Source organism: Phallusia mammillata, chromosome 3 (assembly GCF_965637545.1).
Source record: "Phallusia mammillata chromosome 3, kaPhaMamm4.hap1.1, whole genome shotgun sequence".
Lineage (NCBI taxonomy): Eukaryota > Metazoa > Chordata > Ascidiacea > Phlebobranchia > Ascidiidae > Phallusia > Phallusia mammillata.
The window spans coordinates 14,245,742-14,254,936 of record NC_137254.1 but is presented as its reverse complement, the minus strand read 5'-3'; the positions used below and the strand labels follow the sequence as shown (position 1 = coordinate 14,254,936).

General features: G+C 36.7%; 1 pseudogene; it reads left to right on the top strand.

Moving 5' to 3' along the window:
* Positions 1 to 2,805: 2,805 nt before the first annotated feature.
* LOC145218982 (uncharacterized) lies at positions 2,806 to 6,956 on the top strand (annotated as a pseudogene).
* Positions 6,957 to 9,195: the final 2,239 nt, after the last annotated feature.

Here is a 9,195-nt window from a genome sequence, read left to right as displayed (position 1 = left end):
ACGCAATCATGCGTAAAACAATATATATGACGCTAACGTTACGGTTACAGCATAGATAACTTAATTCACTAGATGCGCAACTCGTCTGCCGACTAAATATTTAAAAAAATCTCTCGGGTGAATTACTACATAGAACAAGATGTAACTTTTAATGTGTAGTTATGTTATGTTGATGTATTTTTTAAACATTTTTATTTTAACAAATCTAATTTAATTACCATGAATGCGAATATATTGGTTTTGCCTTCCTTCAGACGTTGTTGTTAGTTTGCAAGCCGGTTGTTAGTTTGCAATTCCACAACAAGGGATCGCATTTACCATGGAATTGCAAACTAACAACCGGCTTCCCTTTCTGGATGTGGAGGTATTACAGGCAACAGACGGGAGACTTTCCACGCAAGTGTACCACAAACCAACGAGCACCAGGCGCTATTTGCATTTCACGTCTCACCATCCTCTACACCACAAGAGAGCTGTGGTGAAATCGCTGACAGATCAGGCCCGAAGGTTGACCACAGAACCCGGAATGCTCCAAACCGAATTACGAAGGGTACACCAGGCCCTGCGGTTAAATGGCTACCCGAACTGGATCCTCCGTGACCGAAAAACCACGGGTGCTCGGAAAAAGGTTCAGTCCAAAGAGCGTACATTTGTTACCTTGCCATACATTCCTAGGTTAACAGACGTAATACGTCGCATGTTAATCGACTTTGGGGTCTCAGTAGGGATTAAACCAGTCAACACCCTACGTCAGATGCTGTCGCACCCCAAAGATCCCATTGATACAAACGCAGCAAGGGGTGTGGTGTACGCGATCCCATGTCAACAGTGCAAGGAGATTTACATTGGCGAGACGGGAAGATCTCTGAATACGCGCCGTAAAGAACACGAGAGGGATGTAGCCAAGAAAGATGCTAAAAAATCGGCATTAGCACAACATGCTACTACCCTCGGTCACACCATAAACTTCTCTGCTGCCCAGGTGTTAGCTAGAGAAACCGATTTTCACAAGCGAGGTTTCCTGGAGTCGTGGAACATACATTCTCACACCAACACGATGAACGTTAAAACGGACGTTCTAATGCCGATAACTTATCGGTCACTTTTGCACCATTGAGCCAGGTGTTATCACACGACCATTGGTGCGCACTGCGTTATTTCTATCGCCTTTTTTGTGTGTGTTTCGCCGCCCTTTTCGCTTTATAATAACTTGTGTTTGCATTGTATGTCATTACCCTGATGAAGGTGTTTCGTATGGGACATCGAAACGTTGGCATATTACAATAAAAAACTGCCGGAAGAGCTAAAAATTCTGTTAAAACATTTATATGTTCATAGGCAATGTTACCAATTTTGTTCTGTACTGCTGTTTAGGATTTTTTTTGGATGGCAAAGCACCAATTTTTAACTTTTTTCTGCAACCAATAATCAGCAGATCGCTTTTTTAATGTGATCTTCACATATGAATGCTCTAAAAGAATTACTGTTTGATTTTGACAACAGAAGTGGGTTAAAAGGAAATTAATATTACGTTTCTTTATGAAGCATGTATTATGTCTCCCTAAGTTGGGTCACGCAATGAGAGCACACATTTTTGTAAATTGCTGTAATGTTTCTTCATATCAGAGTTGCTTTGAGATTCAGGATTGCAAATTTTAAACAAAGATTTTTTGCCATTGGCTGGCACGGTGTGGCTAACCTAGCTATTACACAGAAATACAACTAAATCACAAATACGAGAATTTAGTCTTGTCCACGGTATATTTGACATAAAAAATCAATCAAACAAAAACGGTTAGTGATCCTTTTAAAACACACAATAAACTTTTAAAAACGAATAAAATACACGAGATACATGACACTTACGTAACCTGCAAGTTTATTATCACTTCAATTCCAAAGTTATTTGACGTTTAATGCAAGAAATTGCGATTTTTTGCCAATATCTTCACTCTTCACCCATTACCCGCCATTGTAAAGAAGCCAATGTGTACTGGTTCATTCAAGCGTGACCTGTCTGAGCGATTTCGCCGAGTTGCGCATCTAGTGAATTAAGTTATCTATGGTTACAGCAATGAATGATGCGGTAACAAAAGTAAATATACAATAACACAACAATATTCAAGATATGAATTGTTGTATTTTTTTCTTTTTGACACTCATGTTAAGTGAAACTCCTTTTAAAGATAAAATTTTGCTTAATTGTTGTGATCACTAGCACAAGACTTTGAACACTTAATGGAGGCTTCACACTTAACAATCCTTACTTTAAGTAGCCTAAATGAAATTCAAACTGCTTTTTGCCTGGTCAACTACAAACGATCTAACACTAAGTATTGCTGACACGAGGGCTTTTGTAGCCTGCATAACCTTCAAGAATATATCGAAAAATCTAGCATTGCCTAAATCACATGATATCACACCAACAAAATTACGTCACAATTAGCTCAATCAAGTGACCTAGACTTGCACAGTAATTCGTAAACAAGTGCAAAGCTATGCATTTTTTTATTTTCTCGAAATTTCTTCGTACAACGAGTCTCTGGATAGCTGCCTTAAATCTATTTTTCTACTTTTTTTCGAGAACTACTTTTTTCCAACTCATATGCAGCAATAGCACAGCACAGAAAACCAGTAAGAGATTTGAAATCAGCCGCTTTGCTTTAAAATCAATTACAAACAAAACCCAACGACGTCCAGTGCCAGAAATAATTAACAAATTATTATAATTTAGGGCTTCTGTTCTACATATAAAGCATGCCTGTTGAAAAGGGACGCGGCGCGCGCGGCGCGCGTGGCATAAGTCATAAAAGCGGAGTCCAACACACCAGCGGTTTGTAAATTGACTTAAACTACTTCATAGCTGTGTCCAGAACAAGGTCACATATCCATTGGTTGCCCGCTTAATAAGTCCCAGGGGAAATCTGTAATGAAGGTAAATGACTCTTCGTTATTTTTTTTTAATTTCTTTCAAAACGGAATTTCTTTGCTCTCGTCAAATGATTCGTGCAAGGATGACACATCAAAATCAAGTCGTTTAAAAACCTTGTTCAGTGTTGAGGTCGTTTGAATAACTGTTCTACTCATAGTAAATGAGGCATCTGAAGCTGTGGTCCTACAGTGTAATCAAAGTCGCTTGTTCGAGGTTTTTTTTCGTCCAGATTTGTTTTGCTTTTCCGCGTCTTACGTATTCGTAACATAGCCGACAAAGAGTAACTGAATTTATCATTAGGGTTTTCAATTCCAGGCAACTGAACTGCCACACAAACAGCCAACAGCCAAAAAAAAACAACAACAGCCGGTGCTGGCGCAAGAACACTCTGGTTTGGGAATAATTGTACGCTTTGCACGGTGCCTTTGAAGGGGTGAGAAACGGAGAAACTATCTGTGCCTGGTGAAAAGCCCACCAAACCCCTCTTCACACACAGTTGCGCCATTCCTTTTTGTGTAAGACGGTACTGCTCATCTTTTTCCACTCCAGAAACTTTTGGGTTAGTTAAACTCGTTATGTCGTCAATGATATTTTCAATCGTATGAATAGGAGACACTTTCCTCTTAGATGTTCAAATGATTTTTTCAACTGAAAATTTCCGATTCCCTCTTTCCGCGTTTCAAAGTCATACACACAAATCTCTTGCACCACTATGGTTTCCAACAAGTTCTTTTCTTTCCGTGATGGATTTTAGCACATCGTTTAAACTTTCGCTAGCATTTGTTGTCGCTGCCTGGCCATGGAAAGCTGCAAATTTTCATGTTACAAATTTGTAGCTGTGTTTTGTCAAGTCTTCCTTTGAAAGTACGGACGAAAAGATGTGGACCATGTGCTACTACTAACAATTTTTTCCGACGACTGACTAATCAGTCGGGTTACATCGTCTTGTATAACTTTTATATCGTCAGATGTGCCTGAATATTTCTTATTTTTTCCCTAATCCTGTCGGTCAGTAAACATTTGTAAGTTTAGAAAGGAACTTTCAAATCGCGTGTGTAATTTCTCGATTGGTAACAATTTCAATTAGAGACAGTATATCGGTAAAAAACTGTTAATGATGTTTATGAAACTTTTTTGTGTGGATCATAAATCCTATCAAAAAACAGGGTCACCATAAAAGCATACGTTTCTCACAGAAAAAAAGTTGTTCGAGCTCAAACGAAAAACTTCTTTTGTTAAATTTATAATGTCATCATCGGTTGCAAGAATGACAAGCAAATCGGGATAAAGATTAAACATTTGCACGAATGTATCCGTTTGAATGAAAACCTCTATAGCCCCAAAGATTTCGTCGTTTGAAATACGTCATAGCAGATGTTTGTTTAATGTTTTGGCATTGCTTACGGTCTCGATCAACAGACATATGATCTTGATTTGCCCTTACTTTTCTCGGATTGAATTCTTTCATGCATAGTTTTTGCGCTTTTCAAGTCAACTTCCCAATCAAAAATTTAGGCTGGCTTATCACGGGTCAACTGCTGATTCGACCGGTTTATGTGTAGATTATAGCGCACCTGGCAAGTGGACAATAACCTGACAAATAACACAGATAACTAGTGCGGTTTATACATGCTTTGTTATGCGTGGCCAAGTTAATGATCTTTTAAGTATGACCAGATTTATTATTCTTAAAAAAAGGTTTGTTTTGACTCTGTACTTAAACTGCTAATGTCCCAGTCAAAAATTATCCCCGTTTATGTAAAAGTCTTGTATAACTTACGTGCGGCATATCTATGATATGGCCTTTCTGACATTGCCATGGATATGCCATATTTGTTTATTCTGGTAAAAGTCTGGTGAAGGGAATATAACCCTGAAGTAGATATACCACGTCTAATACATAGGTAATCATGTTTAACAAATAATTTATTTTCATAACGGCAAGGAGCAATTTGAATAGACTTTGCACATTCTTTATCTTAATTTAACAGGATTAAAACTATTTTGCAGTGTTTAACGATAAAATTGTTCCAATCGGAAATTTGGATTTAACAAAATTTGATGGAAAATAATTTTGTTTGATTTGTTACGAGGTTTGATATAAATTATTGCAGGATAAATTCGTTGTACTTTGTTTTGCATTGTTTGTGATGTAGCGTTGTGTGATTTTTGCATAGCTGTGGATTTGAATACTAACGTGCCGGATTCAGCATATTGCGCAATCGTTTGTCGTCGCACGTTGCGGTCAAGTGACTCTGTGACTACTGTTCTTTGTATCTGAAGTAATCGCTTTCAGGATCAATATTTTGTTTCAAATCAAAACGAAAACGAGTTTGAATTGTTTTACTGGAACTGTTAAAAATCTTAAAAGTGAGTAAACCCTTTTGTAGAAGTAAAATGACAAATGGGATGCTCGGTAAATACTTCGGAAGAAGAATCATTGTCATTCATGAGAGAAGTTGCCTTGTCTTATTCTGTTGTTTTTAAGGGAAATACCATGTTTGACTCTGTAGTGATTGTTTTTGTGGTGTTTTTGACATAGTTATTGCAGATTTTAACATTTTTTTTGTTGTACACTAGTATGCAAAAGGAGAACTGTTTTACAAACCCAGTTAATGCTTACTGCAGGGATACAAACAAATTCTAATTGGTGCATTGATTACCATGTATTGCCCATTTTCAACATACCAAAAAGTGCTTTGTTTTACTACATAAAGATGACTTGGTAGCTATAGTATTGCTTCATATGACATAATGATTTTTGGTGTTTTGCAAGCAAGTGGTTCAAGAATGAAAAAAATTGTATGTTTAAAATTTAGTAACGGCTCAACAGACGTGGTGCCACGCAGATGGATGGTTGGGTATTCTCAGTGTAAATGGCCGCCTGACTCAATTGCAGATATTAAAGCTTTAGCCAAAATTAAAGTTGAACCTGAGGAGTACTGGAAAGAACACAGTTGTGTGATTCTTTGGGAATCTAGTATGTAGTGATATGGTATTTACAAAAAACACCCTTATTTAAATGAAAAATATATCTTGTTTTTTAAGATAGCTATCAAAAATGTGAGGAAATGAGTTATACTACTGCAATGTTAAGTGAGACATCAGCAGAATAGGAATTTACCCCACCTCCTCTTGTGAGAACAGACAGTCGAAGTATTTACAAACAATCAGCAGCTCAAAATGATAGTTGCATCAGAAAGCATAAAAGGTTTTTGGACATTAAAGGCTTTACATAGTTTGCTGCAGTTAAAACTGTTTTCTTTGTGTTATCAGATCCGAAGTGGCTATGCTTTCATAGGAAAACAACTTCATGTTTTAAATGAAAAACTTGATCGACTTTGGTATTGGAATGTTAAAATGAGCAGTAACTCTAGCACTTCAACTAAACTTTGGAAAATAGAACCTGCCTGTACAAAGGAAGAGTCTCTGGTACAGTATTACTGTGTTAAGTTAATTGTCATGCAGACTATAGAAAATAATTAACCTTTTTCAAAAACAGAATGCAAAGTTTGCAATGCAATTTTCTTGGTCTGGAATGGGAAGAAGTCGTCAACAAGTGAAACGAGCGTTTAAAAGCCACCAACTCTACACAATTTTTGAAGGAAAATTTGTCTGATCGAGGAGTTTCTTGTTCTGAATACTTTTAAAATGTAATTGCATTGTTATTGAGTTGCAAGGTAGTTTTATCATTTGCAGTTGAAATTATTGATTAGTGTTTTTAAGTAGTTCAAGTTATACTGAGTATTAACAAGTTTTCAGATATTTTTGTTATTACTTAATGTTTAAATCTATTTGAAATGGTATGTCAATTTCCAGGTTTTGTTTGAATCATTTTTTAGTGTAAAAATTTCCAATGTATTGTGCTTTTAATGCAATGAATGTTGCTCTTTTAATTGCTTTTATGATGTCTCTTTGAAAAACATTACTTTTTAGATGTTCTACACAACACTTGTTGCCATCAAGTTGCCAACAGAGAGGAAATAGCCAACGCAATAAAATGAGTGTTCAACAGAGTGGCTGATTGGGATGACGGGAGGCAGCAACGCCTGAAATCTACAGAACAAGCCTGATGGAACACCTAATGGTCGTTTCATTGTGCTTATTCGTTGGAATTTCTTACAATAACGTGGTATTTATTTTTGCATTTGAAAGATATTATGCCAAACATACGTCAGGGCTATGCATGGGTTTAGCATATGGCCAAAGTCTTTTGACGAGGGAAAACGAACATAATTTGCAGAAGGGCCCTACATAAATTTTTGCTTGGGGTTGGTAATGTATTATTTGTTAAATTTTTAAAGTACTCGCAAAACACTAGGGGGGCATGAATTTAAAACTGCCGAGGAGCTTATGAGTTTGATTAAATTATTTGACATTTCTCAGTTTCGTGTTACGAAAAAAAGTAAACTAACTTGGTACGTTACGATGGCGACGTTTTTTGGTCAAATAAAATCAACATTTTGTTTAGTCGTACCTGCAACTCACGTTTGTGTGACGAAATCACGTTTTTGGTAAAGGCGGTCCGATTATGTTTAAGTGGAATCGTCGTTTGCTTAACAAAACATTAAGCCAAGATGTTGCAGAAAACGTTAGTTCTGTGGATGTCAGCTTAGACTCCGAGGTATCGCATGATGAGCAGGAAGAATTAAAAAGTATTACTGTTGAAAAAAATGAAGAGTTATCATTAGCGACAGCAATTGCAGGATGGGTTCTTACTGAAATAAATGTACCAAAGTCAGCTGTTACTAACTTGCTAAAAAGCTTTGCACAAATTTGACGAATCACTGCCGCTTTCTTATTAAACATTGGTACCTAGTCCAAATTTAGTAACTCGCAGCATTGGCAAAGGCGAATATATACGCATGCCAAATTGGTTAACATCATTAAAGACAGTTTTGGTTAGTATGTACAAAAAAGAGCTGTATTTTCTTCTAGTGAACATAGATGGACTTCCATTGTTTAAAGGGTCTCCAGACTACAAGCTGTACCCAACATTAGTTTCTGTATTTAGTCTTCCAATGAGGCCATTGTTTGCAGGCATTTATTGCACCAATAAGTCCTGCAACAGGGAAATGCCTCCAGTTGATGAATTAAACTTTTTTTGCAAGACATGGAAATGTTAAAAACACAGAAGTTTATTCACAATGAGCTTTTTTTGAAATGGTTAATAATGGTGTGTATGTTTGCGATGCACCAGCCCGTGTAGCTCTCAAATGTGTTAAATATCATTCCGGCGACGCTAGTTGTGAAAGGTGTACTATCCATGGTGAGTATCACAGTAGGCATGTTTGTTTTACTGGAAGCAATGGAAAACTGCGATCAGACACTGATTTTATAAATCAAACTGACAAAAACCACCACAAAGGATACAGTATTTTAAGTGATTCTGTTAAAATGGTGACACACTTTCCACTCGATTACATGCACTTAGTGTGCCTTGGAGTTCTGAAGAGACTTCTATGTCGGCGGAAAGGTGTTACTAGGTAAAAATTTCTTGCTCTGATACTGATAGTTATAAAAAATCAAATTCTTTTTTTTGCAGACATGTTCAGGCGAAACTGGCTCCAGCATCAATTAAAACAATGTGTGAAGACGTATCCTCGTTAAGAAACACATACCCACTGAATTTAATCGAAAGTTAAGAGTTCTCTCTGATTTGGCTTATTGGAAAGCTTCTGAGTATCGATTATTTCTTTTACATGTAGGTTATGTTTTGAAACACTATATACGGATCTGTTCATAAGTTTAATGGTGAAAATAACGGCCCAAAAGGACGTAAAAAGCGACATGCTTTATTGTTCAAACGTTTCGGCAAATGCTCATGCCATCATCAGTGATATGAAGGCCACATCAGTTACACCCATTTATGTACACTTTAGTCGCATAGGTTGTGTTGTTTTTTAGCTTGCTACATTTGCCTGATGAATATTTACCTTTTGGATCACTTGATTTGTATAATTGCTTTTCTTTTGAAAGTTACTTGGGGGTATTTAAAGAGTTCTGTGAAGTCAGGGTTTAGGCCTTTGCAGCAAGTAGCTCACTATGCTTTTAATCAGAACAAAAACATTCTTGCCACATCTGATATTCTTAAACAACATTGCCCTGTATATGCTTCACCCCTAGTAATGATATTTTTGTGATATTTTTGTGTTTCAAACTGATGAGTACTTTGTTGTTAAATACTACATGTGCATATCACATATTTTTTAATTTCCCATAAACACAAGAATTGTGGGTATCCATAAAGTGTCAAAGTTGAA